The sequence below is a fragment of the Nerophis lumbriciformis genome, linkage group LG28 (assembly GCF_033978685.3).
Source record: "Nerophis lumbriciformis linkage group LG28, RoL_Nlum_v2.1, whole genome shotgun sequence".
NCBI lineage: Eukaryota > Metazoa > Chordata > Actinopteri > Syngnathiformes > Syngnathidae > Nerophis > Nerophis lumbriciformis.
The window spans coordinates 5,686,148-5,706,606 of record NC_084575.2 but is presented as its reverse complement, the minus strand read 5'-3'; the positions used below and the strand labels follow the sequence as shown (position 1 = coordinate 5,706,606).

Below are 20,459 nucleotides of genomic sequence, written 5' to 3'. Positions count from 1 at the left end.
CGTTTTCGAAAAATGTGGTAAGGGGGGGGCGGGGCTCCAACAACTTTGCCGACTTTACGCTCGGTGACAGAAAAAAAGTTTTCGTGCTCGACTTGAGTCCAGCTTTTCTTCCATGTTAAAATCGGTAATGATAACAATCTTTTTTCGTGTTTTTCTGAGGTAAAAAAAACAAAAAACAAAAAACAAAAAAAAGTTTCTCCCCCTTACCGTTAAACGCCGCCCCGGGAATGGGGGGAGAAAAGAAAAGGCCCTTTTTAGAAAAAAGTTTTTGACCTGGTCCTGGCTATTTGGGCGTGCTTCAGTTGGGACAAAAAAGCATGTAAAGGATCTTGGACTGTTTTGGACAAAAAGCCTTCCCACCTGACTCGTCAATGTGCTGCAGAGACTGAGAGGGCATCATCTTCTACCACCACAAAACAAATGAAGCAAGAAAAGTCTTTTCCCAACCTTGAAAAGGGAAGAGGCGGCGAGAAGCAGTTTGTCGCTACATGCGGAAACAAATGCCAAATGGTGTGTGTATCATCTAATAGTGGCCTTCAGATTTCTGTCCTGGGAGTTAAAGACATACACTTGGTTGTCTCCGGTACTGAGAAAGACATGATTCCGTAGTAAGGAGCCCACTTTCACAATACACCACTGTGATAAATAAGCAAACTCCTTCCTTCCATCTTTATTTACAGCGGAAGAGAGACCACCACTGTTTCCCGCGCCTCAAATTCTGACCAATAGCAGTTTGCATTTAGCGGTAGTCGCGTCATCAAGTCTTTATTTTGTCTCTTACTGTGGTGTTGTCTTTATTTTGATATGGCATACAGGATGTGATGTTATTATGCTTGACACATTGACTCCTCTGGAGAATAAACTGATCATTACAACTCATATTAGTCGATTAAAGAAAGTGAATTTTGCTTTGATTTATTGTTTGAAATACTTAAACTATAGTATTGTTGTTACTTCAATGTTTACGCCAATCAAGCACTTGATGGCGTTGTGTTGCTAGACTAGGAAGCGGAAGTAGCGTTCATGAGGAGTTTCCATCATACAATTATTGATATTGTCTCTCAGTATGCAAAATAAAGGGACTTTGATTTATTGCATCAAATGTTAGTTGTAGTATTTACATGTTTTTCTTCAACAGTTGGGCAAGACAACCACAAGGTGGCGTAGGCCGCACCAGCACTTGTGTGGCTCAACCATGAAGAAGAAAACTATCCAATCAAAACATTTTCAAGAAAACTGTCATATTTCAATTCGCTTTGCTTGTTTGTTTTTTTTGCCATTTGTACAACTTTTATCCGGCTTTTAAATCAAGCCCAAATGGAGCTTTTTAACGAAAGTGATACATTTATGATGTTGAAAAGAAGTCAGTTTTAATTGTAAACACTGCAGATAAAATGACAAGACGCATGTAGCAGCTTTTTGTTTATAGCATTTCTTTGTTGCAAAGTAGTGTTGTTGAAGCAAGTCTTTAACTCTTTCATTGTTAATAATCAAATGTAAATAAACAAATGTAGATACTTTTTCTTATGCCTTCTGATCTCTCTCTCTCTCTCTCTCTCTCTCTCTCTCTCTTAAATTTGCAAAAAAGTTTCTAGTAAAAACGTTTGCAACATAACTTTCAAGCCATGCTTGTTTAAACTAATGTAAATGACTGATAATCAATGCTATCGCCTCAAATTGGCTATCATTAATTCAGTGTAGGGTTATAGACATCGTGTTGAAATCCCATGCTGTTCCAGGCACTGTAGCTGTCAGTCAAGGTGCCTGTTTGTTAAATAGGAGATGTTGGGCTCAAATCCCGTCAGTGTCTTGATGTTTTTTCTGTAACACTTTCTCAGTTTGTTTTCAAACCACATGAATGCAAGCCAAATTATATTCGTTTTGAATAAAATCCCAATGGATCCACAGAGTTTGATGTTTACTGCAATGTTTTCTTCCAAAAAATGCCATTTTAAATGTGGACTGAACCAGGACTCAGAAAGAAACACTACTTCAGATGGGTTCCAAATCACTTTGTAATTTAAGACAGCAGAGTGGCGCAGCGGAAGCGTGCTGGGCCCATAACCCAGAGGTCGATGGATCGAAACCATCCTCTGCTATGATTTAGGTTTCAGTTGTCTATTTGACTGGTTCTTAATTTGAAAGCAAGGCCAACACTCATTCAGACTGCAGCTGTCTTCTCTAACTCTTTGGGAATTACACCTATGATTCCTGCTAAAAGAGAGGTTAAACATCTTATCAGTCAATCTAAACAGTACAGTTGCAATCCATTGAAAGCCCTGAGAATACAGTGACTTGAATGAATGAGAAATTTCACAGGTTTGTGCGTGACATTTTCATGGAACCCAGCATTCATGATGTTGAAGCCTGAGGTCTGCCTATATGAGAACCCTCTAAATTTGGTGTCGTGTGTGCTCGGCTGTACATGAGGTGGTCAGCTATGTTGCAAACTACTTTATGATGAAACACAGGACCTTGCTATCATTTATTTCCTTGCTTATTTATAGAGGTAAGAAGGAAAGTAAAAAGACCTTGTTTCCACCCTGTTTCGAACAGGGGACCTTTCGCGTGTGAGGCGAATGTGATAACCACTACACCATGGAAACTGCTGCAAGATGCAGACCTTTATCAAGACTTACAAGTTGATTTTGGGCCAATGGAAAACATGGTGCTCGCTAGTCTTATTGCTGTTATTAGCTGCATTGCATTTCTTGCCTTTTGTGGATGTTGTTAAATCCCTTGTGCACGTAGAATGTGTTCTACTTTGTAGCATGTTTTGTCTGTCGCAGCCCGCATTTCAAACGTTCTTCCTCTTAACCGAGTTCATAAACCTATTTTCTCCACAGCCATTGGTGGTTCAGTGGTAGAATTCTCGCCTGCCACGCGGGAGACCCGGGTCCGATTCCCGGCCAATGCAATCTGTTGCTTTTATTATATATTAACTAATATTCATAAGGGACAAAAGCAATGTTTGTGACAACCGCAAGACGCAGGCATTCCACCCAAAAGGCATATTGGACTCCCTGAAGTCTGAAGCAGTGTACTTCTCGTTACGCTAATCCAAAGACAACGACATCAGGACATCGTAACATAAGATTGTATAATTTTTTTGGGAGTAATTAATCATGTAAACCAGTAAGTCACTGTGGCGCAATGGGTCAGCGCGTTCGGCTGTTAACTGAGAGGATGGTGGTTCAAGCCCACCCAGGGACAAAATCTTACCTTGAGCACAGGGGTTTGAGGGTTTTCTTGTACAGCCCATGTCCTTCTCTAAATTTGCAAAAAAGTTTCTAGTTAAAACATGTGCCACAATTGCAATATAACTTTCAAGCCATTCTTGTTTAAACTAATGTAAATGACTGATAATCAATGCTATCGCCTCATATTGGCTATCATTAATTCAGTGTAGCATGTTTGGTTCGTCGCAGCCCGCATTTCAAACGTTCTTCCTCTTAACCGAGTTCATAAATCTCTTTTACTCCACAGGCATTGGTGGTTCAGTGGTAGAATTCTTGCCTGCCACGCGGGAGACCCGGGTCCGATTCCCGGCCAATGCATTCTGTTGCTTTTATTACATTTTAACTAATATTCATAAGGGACAAAAGCAATGTTTGTGACAACCGCAAGACGCAGGCATTCCACCCAAAAGGCATATTGGACTCCCTGAAGTCTGAAGCAGTGTACTTCTAGTTACGCCCATCCAAAGACAATGACATCGGGACATCGTAACATGAGATTTTATAATTTTTGGGGGAGTAAGTAATCATGTAAACCAGTAAGTCTCTGTGGCGCAATGGGTCAGCGCGTTCAGCTGTTAACTGAGAGGATGGTGGTTCAAGCCCACCCAGGGACGAAATCTTGACTCGAGCACAGGGGTTTGAGGGTTTTCTTGTACAGCCCATGTCCTTCTCTAAATTTGCAAAAAAGTTTCTAGTTAAAACGTGTGCCACGTTTGCGACATAACTTTCAAGCCATTCTTGTTTAAATTAATGTAAATTACTGATAATCAATGCTATCGCCTCATATTGGCTATCATTAATTCAGTGTAGCATGTTTGGTCCGTCGCAGCCCGCATTTCAAACGTTCTTCCTCTTAACCGAGTTCATAAATCTCTTTTACTCCACAGGCATTGGTGGTTCAGTGGTAGAATTCTTGCCTGCCACGCGGGATACCCGGGTCCGATTTCCGGCCAATGTATTCTGTTGCTTTTATTACATTTTAACTAATATTCATAGGGGACAAAAGCAATGTTTGTGACAACCGCAAAATGCAGGCATTCCACCCAAAGGACATATTGGACTCACCAAAGCCTGAATCAGTATACTTCTAGTTACGTCCATCCAAAGACAATGACAATCGGTCAGCACGTTCGGCTGTTAACTGAGAGGATGGTGGTTCAAGCCCACCCAGGGACGAAATCTTGACGCGAGCACGAGGGTTTGAGGGTTTTCTTGTACAGCCCATGTCCTTCTCTACATTTGCAAAAAAGTTTCTAGTTAAAACGTTTGCAACATAACTTTCAAGCCATGCTTGTTTAAACTAATGTAAATTACTGATAATCAATACTATCGCCTCAAATTGGCTATCATCAATTCAGTGTAGGGTTATAGACATCGTGTTGAAATCCCATGCTGTTCCAGGCGCTGTAGCTGTCAGTCAAGGTCCCTGTTTGTTAAATAGGAGATGTTGGGCTCAAATCCCGTCAGTGTCTTGATGTTTTTTCTGTAACACTTTCTCAGTTTGTTTTCAGACCACATGAATGCATTCTATTCATTTTGAATAAAATCCCAATGGATCCACAGAGTTTGATGTTTACTGCAATGTTTTCTTCAAAAAAATGCCATTTTAAATGTGGATTGAGTTGCCTATCGCCTCATTTTTGAGCCCATGTCCTTCTCTAAATTTGCAAAAAAATTCTAGTTAAAACGTGTGCCACGTTTGCAACATAACTTTCAACTTACTGCAATGTTTTCTTCAAAAAATGCCATTTTAAATGTGGATTGAACCAGGACTCAGAAAGAAACCCTACTTCGGATGGGTTCCAAATCACTTTGTTACAAGTAGTTTGTCTGGATATTCACCGGAGTAAGCATTTTGTAGTTTAAGACAGCAGAGTGGTGCAGCGGAAGCGTGCTGGGCCCATAACCTAGAGGTCGATGAATCAAAACCATCCTCTGCTATGATTTAGGTTTCAGTTGTCTATTTGACTGGTTCTTAATTTGAAAGCAAGGCCAACACTCATTCAGACTGCAGCTGTCTTCTCTAACTCTTTGGGAATTACACCTATGATTCCTGCTAAAAGAGAGGTTAAACATCTTATAAGTCAATCTAAACAGTACAGTTGCAATCTATTGAAAGCCCTGAGAATACAGTGACTTGAATGAATGAGAAATTTCACAGGTTTGTGCGTGACATTTTCATGGAACCCAGCATTCATGATGTTGAAGCCTGAGGTCTGCCTATATGAGAACCCTCTAAATTTGGTGTTGTGTGTGCTCGGCTGTACATGAGGTGGTCAGCTATGTTGCAAACTACTTTATGATGAAACACAGGACCTTGCTATCATTTATTTCCTTGCTTATTTATAGAGGTAAGAAGGAAAGTAAAAAGACCTTGTTTCCACCCTGTTTCGAACAGGGGACCTTTCGCGTGTGAGGCGAATGTGATAACCACTACACCATGGAAACAGTTGCAAGTTGCAGACCTTTATCAAGACTTACAAGTTGATTTTGGGCCAATGGAAAACATGGTGCTCGCTAGTCTTATTGCTGTTATTAGCTGCATTGCATTTCTTACCTTTTGTGGATGTTGTTAAATCCCTTGTGCACGTAGAATGTGTTCTACTTTGTAGCATGTTTTGTCTGTCGCAGCCCCCATTTCAAACGTTCTTCCTCTTAACCGATTTCATGAATCTCTTTTACTCCACAGTCATTGGTGGTTCAGTGGTAGAATTTCCGCCTGCCATGCTGGAGCCCCGGGTCCGATTCCCTGCCAATGCATTCTGTTCCTTTTATTACATTTTAACTAATATTCATTAGGGACAAAAGCAATGTTTGTGACAACCGCACGACGCAGGCATTCCACCCAAAAGGCATATTGGACTCGCCAAAGCCTGAAGCAGTGTACTTCTAGTTACGCCCATCCAATGACAATGACAATCGGTCAGCGCGTTCGGCTGTTAACTGAGAGGATGGTGGTTCAAGCCCACCCAGGGACGAAATCTTGACGCGAGCACGAGGATTTGAGGGTTTTCTTGTACAGCCCATGTCCTTCTTTAAATTTGCAAAAAAGTTTCTATATAAAACGTTTGCAACATAACTTTCAAGCCATGCTTGTTTAAACTAATGTAAATTACTGATAATCAATACTATCGCCTCAAATTGGCTATCATCAATTCAGTGTAGGGTTATAGACATCGTGTTGAAATCCCATGCTGTTCCAGGCGCTGTAGCTGTCAGTCAAGGTGCCTGTTTGTTAAATAGGAGATGTTGGGCTCAAATCCCGTCAGTGTCTTGATGTTTTTTCTGTAACACTTTCTCAGTTTGTTTTCAAACCACATGAATGCAAGCCAAATTCTATTCGTTTTGAATAAAATCCCAATGGATCCACAGAGTTTGATATTTACTGCAATGTTTTCTTCCAAAAAATGCCATTTTAAATGTGGATTGAACCAGGACTCAGAAAGAAACACTACTTCGGATGGGTTCCAAATCACTTTGTTACAAGTAGTTTGTCAGGATATTCACCAGAGTAAGCATCTTGTAGTTTAAGACAGCAGAGTGGTGCAGCGGAAGCGTGCTGGGCCCATAACCCAGAAGTCGATGGATCGAAACCATCCTCTGCTATGATTTAGGTTTCAGTTGTCTATTTGACTGGTTCTTAATTTGAAAGCAAGGCCAACACTCATTCAGACTGCAGCTGTCTTCTCTAACTCTTTGGGAATTACACCTATGATTCCTGCTAAAAGAGAGGTTAAACATCTTATAAGTCAATCTAAACAGTACAGTTGCAATCCATTGAAAGCCCTGAGAATACAGTGACTTGAATGAATGAGACATTTCACAGGTTTGTGCGTGACATTTTCATGGAACCCAGCATTCATGATGTTGAAGCCTGAGGTCTGCCTATATGAGAACCCTCTAAATTTGGTGTTGTGTGTGCTCGGCTGTACATGAGGTGGTCAGCTATGTTGCAAACTACTTTATGATGAAACACAGGACCTTGCTATCATATATTTCCTTGCTTATTTATAGAGGTAAGAAGGAAAGTAAAAAGACCTTGTTTCCACCCTGTTTGTAACAGGGGACCTTTCGCGTGTGAGGCGAATGTGATAACCACTACACCATGGAAACTGCTGCAAGTTGCAGACCTTTATCAAGACTTACAAGTTGATTTTCGGCCAATGGAAAACATGGTGCTCGCTAGTCTTATTGCTGTTATTAGCTGCATTGCAATTCTTGCCTTTTGTGGATGTTGTTAAATCCCTTGTGCACGTAGAATGTGTTCTACTTTGTAGCATGTTTTTTGTGTCGCAGCCCGCATTTCAAACGTTCTTCCTCTTAACCGAGTTCAGAAACCTCTTTTACTCCACAGGCGTTGGTGATTCAGTGGTAGAAATCTCGCCTGCCACGCGGGAGACCCGGGTCCGATTCCCGGCCAATGCAATCTGTTGCTTTTATTACATGTTAACTAATATTCATAAGGGACAAAAGCAATGTTTGTGACAACCGCAAGACGCAGGCATTCCACCCAAAAGGCATATTGGACTCGCCGAAACCTGAAGCAGTGTACTTCTAGTTACGCCCATCCAAAGACAATGACATCGGGACATCGTAACATGAGATTTCATAAATTTTTGGGGAGTAATTAATGATGTAAACCAGTAAGTCTCTGTGGCGCAATCGGTCAGCGCGTTCGGCTGTTAACTGAGAGGATGGTGGTTCAAGCCCACCCAGGGACGAAATCTTGACTCGAGCACGGAGGTTTGAGGGTTTTCTTGTAGAGCCCACGTCCTTCTCTAAATTTTCAAAAAAGTTTCTAGTTAAAACGTGCGCAACGTTTGCAACATAACTTTCAAGCCATTCTTGTTTAAACTAATTTAAATTACTGATAATCAATGCTATCGCCTCATATTGGCTATCATTAATTCAGTGTAGCATGTTTGGTCCGTCGCAGCCCGCATTTCAAACTTTCTTCCTCTTAACCGAGTTCATAAATCTCTTTTGCTCCACAGGCATTGGTGGTTCAATGGTAGAATTCACGCGGAAGACCCGGGTCCGATTCCCGGCCAATGCATTCTGTTGCTTTTATTACATTTTAATTAATATTCATAAGGGACAAAAGCAATGTTTGTGAAAACCGCAAGACGCAGGCATTCCACCCAAAGGGCATATTGGACTCACCGAAGGCTGAATCAGTATACTTCTAGTTACGCCCATCCAAAGACAATGACAATCGGTCAGCGCGTTCGGCTGTTAACTGAGAGGATGGTGGTTCAAGCCCACCCAGGGACGAAATCTTGACGCGAGCACGAGGGTTTGAGGGTTTTCTTGTACAGCCCATGTCCTTCTCTACATTTGCAAAAAAGTTTCTAGTTAAAACGTGTGCCACGTTTGCAACATAACTTTCAAGTCATTCTTGTTTAAACTAATGTAAATTACTGATAATCAATGCTATCGCCTCATATTGGCTATCAATAATTCAGTGTAGCATGTTTGGTCCGTCGCAGCCCGCATTTCAAACGTTCTTCCTCTGAACCGAGTTCATAAATCTCTTTTACTCCACAGGCATTGGTGGTTCAATGGTAGAATTCACGCGGGAGACCCGGGTCCGATTCCCGGCCAATGCATTCTCTTGCTTTTATTACATTTTAACTAATATTCATAAGGGACAAAAGCAATGTTTGTGAAAACCGCAAGACGCAGGCATTCCACCCAATGGGCATATTGGATTCACCGAAGGCTGAATCAGTATACTTCTAGTTACGCCCATCCAAAGACAATGACAATCGGTCAGCGCGTTCGGCTGTTAACTGAGAGGATGGTGGTTCAAGCCCACCCAGGGACAAAATCTTGACGCGAGCACGAGGGTTTGAGGGTTTTCTTGTACAGCCCATGTCCTTCTCTACATTTGCAAAAAAGTTTCTATTTAAAACGTTTGCAACATAACTTTCAAGCCATGCTTGTTTAAACTAATGTAAATTACTGATAATCAGTGCTATCGCCTCAAATTGGCTATCATTAATTCAGTGTAGGGTTATAGACATCGTGTTGAAATCCCATGCTGTTCCAGGCACTGTAGCTGTCAGTCAAGGTGCCTGTTTGTTAAATAGGAGATGTTGGGCTCAAATCCCGTCAGTGTCTTGAAGTTTTTTCTGTAACACTTTCTCAGTTTGTTTTCAAACCACATGAATGCAAGCCAAATTCTATTCATTTTGAATAAAATCCCAATGGATCCACAGAGTTTGATGTTTACTGCAATGTTTTCTTCAAAAAAATGCCATTTTAAATGTGGATTGAACCAGGACTCAGAAAGAAACACTACTTCAGATGGGTTCCAAATCACTTTGTTTCAAGTAGTTTGTCAGGATATTCACCAGAGTAAGCATCTTGTAGTTTAATGCAGCAGAGTGGCGCAGCGGAAGCGTGCTGGGCCCATAACCCAGAGGTCGATGGATCGAAACCATCCTCTGCTATGATTTAGGTTTCAGTTGTCTATTTGACTGGTTCTTAATTTGAAAGCAAGGCCAACACTCATTCAGACTGCAGCTGTCTTCTCTAACTCTTTGGGAATTACACCTATGATTCCTGCTAAAAGAGAGGTTAAACATCTTATCAGTCAATCTAAACAGTACAGTTGCAATCCATTGAAAGCCCTGAGAATACAGTGACTTGAATGAATGAGAAATTTGACAGGTTTGTGCGTGACATTTTCATGGAACCCAGCATTCATGATGTTGAAGCCTGAGGTCTGCCTATATGAGAACCCTCTAAATTTGGTGTCGTGTGTGCTCGGCTGTACATGAGGTGGTCAGCTATGTTGCAAACTACTTTATGATGAAACACAGGACCTTGCTATCATTTATTTCCTTGCTTATTTATAGAGGTAAGAAGGGAAGTAAAAAGACCTTGTTTCCACCCTGTTTCGAACAGGGGACCTTTCGCGTGTGAGGCGAATGTGATAACCACTACACCATGGAAACTGCCGCAAGTTGCAGACCTTTATCAAAACTTACAAGTTGATTTTGGGCCAATGGAAAACATGGTGCTCGCTAGTCTTATTGCTGTTATTAGCTGCATTGCATTTCTTGCCTTTTGTGGATGTTGTTAAATCCCTTGTGCACGTAGAATGTGTTCTACTTTGTAGCATGTTTTGTCTGTCGCAGCCCGCATTTCAAACGTTCTTCCTCTTAACCGAGTTCATAAACCTATTTTCTCCACAGCCATTGGTGGTTCAGTGGTAGAATTCTCGCCTGCCACGCGGGAGACCCGGGTCCGATTCCCGGCCAAAGCAATCTGTTGCTTTTATTACATATTAACTAATATTCATAAGGGACAAAAGCAATGTTTGTGACAACCGCAAGACGCAGGCATTCCACCCAAAAGGCATATTGGACTCCCTGAAGTCTGAAGCAGTGTACTTCTCGTTACGCTAATCCAAAGACAATGACTTTGGGACATCATAACATGAGATTTTATAATTTTTTGGGGAGTAAGTAATCATGTAAACCAGTAAGTCTCTGTGACGCAATGGGTCAGCGCGTTCGGCTGTTAACTGAGAGGATGGTGGTTCAAGCCCACCCAGGGACGAAATCTTGACTCGAGCACAGGGGTTTGAGGGTTTTCTTGTACAGCCCATGTCCTTCTCTAAATTTGCAAAAAAGTTTCTAGTTAAACGTGTGCCACGTTTGCAACATAACTTTCAAGCCATTCTTGTTTAAATTAATGTAAATTACTGATAATCAATGCAATCGCCTCATATTGGCTATCATTAATTCAGTGTAGCATGTTTGGTCCGTCGCAGCCCGCATTTCAAACGTTCTTCCTCTTAACCGAGTTCATAAATCTCTTTTACTCCACAGGCATTGGTGGTTCAGTGGTAGAATTTTCGCCTGCCACGCGGGATACCCGGGTCCGATTTCCGGCCAATGTATTCTGTTGCTTTTATTACATTTTAACTAATATTCATAAGGGACAAAAGCAATGTTTGTGACAACCGCAAAATGCAGGCATTCCACCCAAAGGACGTATTGGACTCACCAAAGGCTGAATCAGTATACTTCTAGTTACGTCCATCCAAAGACAATGACAATCGGTCAGCACGTTCGGCTGTTAACTGAGAGGATGGTGGTTCAAGCCCACCCAGGGACGAAATCTTGACGCGAGCACGATGGTTTGAGGGTTTTCTTGTACAGCCCATGTCCTTCTCTAAATTTGCAAAAAAGTTTCTAGTTAAAACGTTTGCAACATAACTTTCAAGCCATGCTTGTTTAAACTAATGTAAATTACTGATAATCAATACTATCGCCTCAAATTGGCTATCATCAATTCAGTGTAGGGTTATAGACATCGTGTTGAAATCCCATGCTGTTCCAGGCGCTGTAGCTGTCAGTCAAGGTGCCTGTTTGTTAAATAGGAGATGTTGGGCTCAAATCCCGTCAGTGTCTTGATGTTTTTTCTGTAACACTTTCTCAGTTTGTTTTCAGACCACATGAATGCAAGCCAAATTCTATTCATTTTGAATAAAATCCCAATGGATCCACAGAGTTTGATGTTTACTGCAATGTTTTCTTCAAAAAAATGCCATTTTAAATGTGGATTGAGTTGCCTATCGCCTCATTTTTGAGCCCATGTCCTTCTCTAAATTTGCAAAGAATTTCTAGTTAAAACGTGTGCCACGTTTGCAACATAACTTTCAACTTACTGCAATGTTTTCTTCAAAAAAATGCCATTTTAAATGTGGATTGAACCAGGACTCAGAAAGAAACACTACTTCGGATGGGTTCCAAATCACTTTGTTACAAGTAGTTTGTCAGGATATTCACCAGAGTAAGCATCTTGTAGTTTAAGACAGCAGAGTGGTGCAGCGGAAGCGTGCTGGGCCCATAACCCAGAGGTCGATGAATCGAAACCATCCTCTGCTATGATTTAGGTTTCAGTTGTCTATTTGACTGGTTCTTAATTTGAAAGCAAGGCCAACACTCATTCAGACTGCAGCTGTCTTCTCTAACTCTTTGGGAATTACACCTATGATTCCTGCTAAAAGAGAGGTTAAACATCTTATAAGTCAATCTAAACAGTACAGTTGCAATCTATTGAAAGCCCTGAGAATACAGTGACTTGAATGAATGAGAAATTTCACAGGTTTGTGCGTGACATTTTCATGGAACCCAGCATTCATGATGTTGAAGCCTGAGGTCTGCCTATATGAGAACCCTCTAAATTTGGTGTTGTGTGTGCTCGGCTGTACATGAGGTGGTCAGCTATGTTGCAAACTACTTTATGATGAAACACAGGACCTTGCTATCATTTATTTCCTTGCTTATTTATAGAGGTAAGAAGGAAAGTAAAAAGACCTTGTTTCCACCCTGTTTCGAACAGGGGACCTTTCGCGTGTGAGGCGAATGTGATAACCACTACACCATGGAAACTGCTGCAAGTTACAGACCTTTATCAAGACTTACAAGTTGATTTTCGGCCAATGGAAAACATGGTGCTCGCTAGTCTTATTGCTGTTATTAGCTGCATTGCAATTCTTGCCTTTTGTGGATGTTGTTAAATCCCTTGTGCACGTAGAATGTGTTTTACTTTGTAGCATGTTTTTTGTGTCGCAGCCCGCATTTCAAACGTTCTTCCTCTTAACCGAGTTCAGAAACCTCTTTTACTCCACAGGCGTTGGTGATTCAGTGGTAGAATTCTCGCCTGCCACGCGGGAGACCTGGGTCCGATTCCAGGCCAATGCATTCTGTTGCTTTTATTACATTTTAACTAATATTCATTAGGGACAAAAGCAATGTTTGTGACAACCGCAAGACGCAGGCATTCCACCCAAAAGGCATATTGGACTCACCGAAGACTGAAGCAGTGTACTTCTCGTTACGCTAATCCAAAGACAATGACATCAGGACATCGTAACATGAGATTTTATAATTTTTTGGGGAGTAATGAATCATGTAAACCAGTAAGTCTCTGTGGCGCAATCGGTCAGCACGTTCGGCTAGTAAACGTGTGCCACGTTTGCAACATAACTTTCAGCCATTCTTGTTTAAACTAATGTCAATTTTTGATAATCAATGCTATCGCCTCATATTGGCTATCATTAATTCAGTGTAGCATGTTTGGTCCGTCGCAGCCCGCATTTCAAACGTTCTTCCTCTTAACCGAGTTCATAAATCTCTTTTACTCCACAGTCATTGGTGGTTCAGTGGTAGAATTTTCGCCTGCCACGCGGGAGACCCGGGTCCGATTCCCTGCCAATGCATTCTGTTGCTTTTATTACATTTTAACTAATATTCATAAGGGACAAAAGCAATGTTTGTGACAACCGCAAAACGCAGGCATTCCACCCAAAGGGCATATTGGACTCACCGAAGGCTGAATCAGTATACTTCTAGTTACGCCCATCCAAAGACAATGACAATCGGTCAGCGCGTTCGGCTGTTAACTGAGAGGATGGTGGTTCAAGCCCACCCAGGGACGAAATCTGGACGCGAACACGAGGGTTTGAGGGTTTTCTTGTACAGCCCATGTCCTTCTCTAAATTTGCAAAAAAGTTTCTAGTTAAAACGTTTGCAACATAACTTTCAAGCCATGCTTGTTTAAACTAATGTAAATTACTGATAATCAATGCTATCGCCTCAAATTGGCTATCATTAATTCAGTGTAGGGTTATAGACATCTTGTTGAAATCCCATGCTGTTCAAGGCGCTGTAGCTGTCAGTCAAGGTGCCTGTTTGTTAAATAGGAGATGTTGGGCTCAAATCCCGTCAGTGTCTTGAAGTTTTTTCTGTAACACTTTCTCAGTTTGTTTTCAGACCACAAAATGAATGCAAGCCAAACCCCCCCCCCCCCCCCCCCCCACCCCCACCCCCCTCCAGACCCCAGATTGTAAATAATGTAAATAATTCAATGTGATTCTCTTGTGTGATGACTGTATTATGACGTTAGTATATATATGAACCCCGACTTAAACAAGTTGAAAAACTTATTGGGGTGTTACCATTTAGTGGTCAATTATACGGAATATGTACTTCACTGTGCAACCTACTAATAAAAGTCTCAATCAATCAATCCCTTGAGTGTGTGCAGTTTGGAAAATTGAGCTAAGAGTTTTAAATCACTGTTAAGGGGTTGTCCAGGAATTGAACCCGGGACCTTTCGCACCCTAAGCGAGAATCATACCACTAGACCAACAAGCCCCAAAAAATATAATTGTAGATAAAAATCTCATGAATAGTGAGATTTTAACAGGGAAATCAGAATCCCATGCAGCCCTTACTCTTCCGGGCTACATTATACACCCCTGCTACCACCAAACCCCGCCCCCACCCCAACCCTGCTCCCCCACACATCAACCCCCCCCCCCCCCCCCCCCCCCTCCGTGCGTCGGTTGAGGTGGGCGGGGTTTAGTAGCGGGGGTGTATAATGTAGCCGGGAAGAGTTAGGGCTGCATGGGATTCTGGGTATTTGTTCTGTTGTGTTTATGTTGTGTTAAGGTGCAGATGTTCTACCGAAATGTGTTTGTCATTCTTGTTTGGTGTGGGTTCACAGTGTGGCGCATTATTTGTAAGAGTGTTAAAGTTTTTTATACCTCCACCGTCAGTGTAACCTGTGTAGTTGTTGACCAAGTATGCCTTGCTGTCACTTACGTGAGCAAGTAAAAGCCCCGTACAACGTGTGGTTGGGCCGGCACGCTGGTTGTAGTGGGCACTAAATGCTGTACCATCACGGCACGTTCGAGAGAACAGTTGCCCTGAAATTTGTAGTCTGCCAAGTATGACGCTGTCAAGCGCCATTCATATAAAACTTGCGGGCCGCACTAACATTCAAATTTCATATTGAGGTGATGGCTGCGTGTCTGAGACCCTTGGTTTATACATAGCACAAAGCAAAAAAAAAAACTTTGAATGCAGTGTTATTTCATTCTAAATTTCAAAAGATTTTTGTGGTTCCCATTGTTTTCTTTAATTTGTGAAACTGGTCAAAATGGCTCTTTGAGTGGTAAAGGTTGCCGACCCCTGGACTAGACCAACAAGCCCTGAAAAATCAAGTTTCATCAAAAATGTTCATGAATTGCGAGATTTTATCAGGGACATCATTCTGAAACTGGGTTGGTATATTGCACTTTTACCACTAATTTAAAGGTATGGCTATTTCCATGCAAAAAAGAACTAAAGGTTACAAGCTCTGGACCTTTTGCACCCTAAGCGAGAATCATACGACTCGACCAACATAAACCGCAAAAACATGTTTCAACAAAAAGTCTTACAAATTGTGAGATTTTAACAGGGAAATCATTCTGAAACTGGGTTAGTATATTGCACTTTTACCACTAATTTAAAGGTATGGCTATTTTCCTGCAAAAAAGACCTAAGGGTTACAAGCTCTGTCCTAAAACAATTAAAGGTTGTAAATTGAGCTACCACTGTATTCGATTTTATACATTTTCATTGATCCCTTCATTGTGTGCAGTTTGGAAAATTTAGCTAAGACTTTTAAATCACTGTTAAGGGCTTGTCCAGGAATTGAACCTGGGACCTTACGCACCCTAAGCAAGAATCATACCACTAGACCAACAAGCCCTACGGCAACAGTTACCAAATTCTCAAAAAAGTTTATATTTTATCTGGGGAAACAACCTGTTACTGCACTTTTATGGCCATGGATGAAGTGCTGGCTGTCCAGAGTCGGGACCCGGGGTGGACCGCTCGCCTGTGCATCGGCTGGGAACATCTCTGCGCTGCTGACCCGTCTCAGCTCGGGATGGTGTCCTGCTGGCCCCACTATGGACTGGACTCTTACTATTATGTTGGATCCACTATGGACTGGACTCTCACAATATTATGTCAGACCCACTCGACATCCATTGCTTTCGGTCTCCCCTAGAGGGGGGGGGGGGGGGGGGGGGGTTACCCACATATGCGGTCCTCTCCAAGGTTTCTCATAGTCATTCACATCGACGTCCCACTGGGGTGAGTTTTTCCTTGCCCGTATGTGGGCTTTGTACCGAGGATGTCGTTGTGGCTTGTGCAGCCCTTTGAGACACTTGTGATTTAGGGCTATATAAATAAAGATTGATTGATTGATTGATTGATTGAAAAGCACTGTTAAGGGCTTGTCCGGGAATTGAACCAGGGACCTCTCGCACCCTAAGCGAGAATCATACGACTAGACCAGGGGTCGGCAACCCGCAACTCCGGAGCCGCATGCGGCTCTTTGATCACTCTGATGCGGCTCAGCAGCTTACTTGCTGAACCCCCCGATTTTCCTGGGAGATTTCCGGATTTCGGTACCTCTCGCAGAAAACTCCCGGAATTAATATTCTCCAATTTTCACCCTAATAATAATAAGGGCGTGCCATGTTGGTACAGCATTTAGCGCCCTCTACAATCTGTACAAACAGCGTGTGCCAGCCCAGCCCTTTGTTGTATGCATCTTCTACTTGCACACGCAAGTGACAGCAAGGCATACTTAGTCAACAGCCACACAGGTTACACTGACGGTGGCGGTATAAAAAACTTTAACACTCTTACTAATAATGCGCCACACTGTGAACCCACACCAAACAAGAATGATAAACACATTTCGGGAGAACATCTTCACCGTAAAACAACATAAACACAACAGAACAAATACCCAGAATCCCATGCAGCCCTAACTCTTCCGGGCTACATTATACACCCCTGCTACCACCAAACCCCGCCCCCACCCCAACCCTGCTCCCCCACACATCAGTTGCCCTGAAATTCGTAGTCTGACGGAAAAATCGGGAGGGTTGAAAAGTATGACGCTGTCAAGCGCCATTCATATAAAACTGGCGGGCCGCGCTAACAAACATTCAATTTTCATATTAAGGTGATGGCTGCGTGTCTGAGACCCTTGGTTTATACATAGCACAAAGCAAAAAAAAACAACTTTGTATGCAGTGTTATTTCATTCTAAATTTCAAAAGGTTTTTGTGGCTCCCATTGTTTTCTTTAATTTGTGAAACTGGTCAAAATGGCTCTTTGAGTGGTAAAGGTTGCCGACCCCTGGACTAGACCAACAAGCCCCGAAAAAACAAGTTTCATCAAAAATGTTCATGAATTGTGAGATTTTAACAGGGAAATCATTCTGAAACTGGGTTAGTATATTGCACTTTTACCACTAATTTAAAGGTATGGCTATTTCCATGCAAAAAAGAACTAAAGGTTACAAGCTCTGGACCTTTTGCACCCTAAGCGAGAATCATACGACTCGACCAACATAAACCGCAAAAACATGTTTCAACAAGCCCCGAAAATTATAATTTTAGATAAAAATCTCATGAATTGTGAGATTTTAACAAGGAAATCATTCTGAAATTGTGTTATTATATTGCACTTTTACCACTAATTTAAAGGGGAACATTATCACCAGACCTATGTAAGCGTCAATATATACCTTGATGTTGCAGAAAAAAGACCATATATTTTTTTGCCCGATTTCCGAACTCTAAATGGGTGAATTTTGGCGAATTAAACGCCTTTCTATTATTCGCTCTCGGAGCGATGACGTCACGTTGTGACGTCACATCAGGAAGCAATCCGCCATTTTCTCACTTTCGGCGGTGTGTTGTCGGAGGGTGTAACAACACGAACAGGGACGGATTCAAGTTGCACCAGTGGCCCAAAGATGTGAAAGTGGCAAGAAATTGGACGAAACTTGTTCAAAATACGAGGCTGTGGGGAAAGCCGACGAAATGGTCAGTCGTTTGTTCCGCACACTTTACCGACGAAAGCTATGCTACGACAGAGATGGCAAGAATGTGTGGATATCCTGCGACACTCAAAGCAGATGCATTTCCAACCATAAAGTCAAAGAAATCTGCCGCCAGACCCCCATTGAATCTGCCGGAGTGTGTGAGAAATTCAGGGACAAAGGACCTCGGTAGCACGGCAAGCAATGGCGGCAGTTTGTTCCCGCAGACGAGGGAGCTAAACCCCCTGGATGTCTTGGCTCACACCGTCCCTTATGCCACCGAAGATGATCAAGAGAAGAATATCGACCCTAGCTTCCCTGGCCTGCTGACATCAACTCCAAAACTGGACGGATCAGCTTTCAGGAAAAGAGAGCGGATGAGGGTATGTCTACAGAATATATTAATTGATGAAAACTTTATTCATTACTCGCGGTTTTACGTAAATTATTATACATAAACTGTGTTTACCAATAATTTAGCTTAAAAACATTTATTGTTTTCAATCATTCGAGTACATTCGGGTAGTCTTGTGTAATGCAGTATTTTGTGTCTATTTAGGTATGGTTAACCTGAGTGCTGAAATCGTGGAAAAATATATGTTCTTAGCGCGCCTGAAATGGGCTGTCTGCACTCTCAAAGTGCATGTTGTTGCCAAATGTATTTCATATGCTGTAAACCTAGTTCATAGTTGTTAGTTTCCTTTAATGCCAAACAAACACATACCAATCGTTGGTTGGAAGGCGATCGCCGAAGTCGTCCTCGCTTTCTCCCGTGTCGCTGGCTGTCGTGTCGTTTTCCTCGGTTTTGCTTGCATACGGTTCAAACCGATATGGCTCAATAGCTTCAGTTTCTTCTTCAATTTGGTTTTCGCTACCTGCCTCCACACTACAACCATCCGTTTCAATACATGCGTAATCTGTTGAATCGCTTAAGCCGCTGAAATCCGAGTCTGAATCCGAGCTAATGTCGCTATAGCTTGCTGTTCTATCCGCCATGTTTGTTTGTTTGTCACTATGTGACGTCACAGGAAAATGGACGGGTGTATATAACGATGGTTAAAATCAGGCACTTTGAAGTTTTTTTTAGAGATATTGAGTGATGGGTAAAATTTAAAAATTTTTTTCGAAAAATAAAATAAGCCACTGGGAACTGATTTTTAATGGTTTTAACCCTTCTGAAATTGTGATAATGTTCCCCTTTAAGTGTTTTTAAATCCCTGCAGCTTCCATGACTGTTACACACTTGTGTCTACTGACCTGATACTTAAACCTGAACATCTTATCACACACAGTGCAACTAAACGGTTTCTCTCCAGTGTGTGTTCTCATGTGTGTGGTCATGTCACGCTTTCTGGAGAAACTCTTCTTACAAACAGAGCAAGTAAAAGGTTTCTCACCTGTGTGTATTCTCATGTGTAATATAAGTTCCTTCTTAGTGTTGAATCTTTTAGCACAAGCTGAACAAGCAAAAGGTTTCTCTCCAGTGTGTGTTCTCATGTGTCTGGTCATGATTTGCTCTCTGGAGAAACTCTTCTTACAAACAGAGCAAGTAAAAGGTTTCTCACCTATGTGTGTTCTCATGTGTAATAAAAGTTCCTTTTTAGTGTAGAATCTTTTAGCACAAGCTGAGTGTCAGGTTCAAACACTGATGACATATATTCATCAGACAAGAAGCAAGGAATCATGCAGAGACAGAGTTCAATTTAGCTCATGAGGAGAACACATGGAGCTGCACACTTAGTTACAGTCTCGCCCTACGCTCTAAGGTTCAGCTCCCGCGTCCCTCTATTTATTCAAGAGTTCCACAGTCAACATCACTGAGGCCGCCTCTAAAAGGAGTGGTCACATATATTATGCAAAGTAGGTCCAGGACGCACAATACGTGACAGAATGTGGTGGGGGCCTTGTGATTTCGCCTTGTCTCCGCTTCGTCTGCGTGTTGTCATCTTATCTTCATTGAGGTCCTTAAAGTCTCTGCTTCGTCTGCGTGCTGTCGTCTTATCTTCGTAGAGGTCCTTGAAGTCCTTGGCTGTTAGCGGGCTAAAACAAAGATAACATCTGCGGCTGAGGCCACCCCTCAGACAAGAAGTTTTTGTCCTTGCACGAATACAAAAGTCTAACTTAAGCACAATAACTAATAACTAAAGCAACAGACTTTAAGTATAGTAAAGTTAGTGTGATAATATATACATAATTATTCTAACACTGATCAAGTAAAAGGTTTCTCTCCAGTGTGTGTTCTCAAGTGTAATATCATGCCATTTTTAGTGTTGAATCTTTTAGCACAAGCTGAGCAAGCAAAAGGTTTCTCTCCAGTGTGTGTTCTCATGTGTGTGGTCATGATTTGCTTTCTGGAGAAACTCTTCTTACAAACAGAGCAAGTAAAGGGTTTCTCACCTGTGTGTGTTCTCATGTGTAATATCATTTCATTCTCAGTGTAGAATCTTTTGGCACAAGCTGAGCAAGCAAAAGGTTTCTCTCCAGTGTGTGTTCTCATGTGTCTGGAATGCAGTGAGCCGAGTG

The 20,459-nt window shown here is 42.0% G+C and overlaps 1 protein-coding gene and 5 non-coding genes across 6 annotated transcripts in view; 1 reads left to right on the top strand and 5 right to left on the bottom strand.

Moving 5' to 3' along the window:
- Positions 1–20,459, bottom strand: part of LOC133570670 (uncharacterized) — a 177,992-nt gene that overhangs the window by 25,758 nt on the left and 131,775 nt on the right. The window lies entirely within an intron of this gene.
- Positions 2,534–2,606, bottom strand: trnav-cac (transfer RNA valine (anticodon CAC)). The gene has a single exon. It is a non-coding gene; the product is annotated as a tRNA-Val (tRNA).
- trnav-cac (transfer RNA valine (anticodon CAC)) lies at positions 5,615–5,687 on the bottom strand. Its single transcript has one exon. It is a non-coding gene; the product is annotated as a tRNA-Val (tRNA).
- Positions 7,887–7,960, top strand: trnan-guu (transfer RNA asparagine (anticodon GUU)). The gene has a single exon. It is a non-coding gene; the product is annotated as a tRNA-Asn (tRNA).
- trnav-cac (transfer RNA valine (anticodon CAC)) lies at positions 10,129–10,201 on the bottom strand. Its single transcript has one exon. It is a non-coding gene; the product is annotated as a tRNA-Val (tRNA).
- On the bottom strand, positions 12,577–12,649 carry trnav-cac (transfer RNA valine (anticodon CAC)). The gene has a single exon. It is a non-coding gene; the product is annotated as a tRNA-Val (tRNA).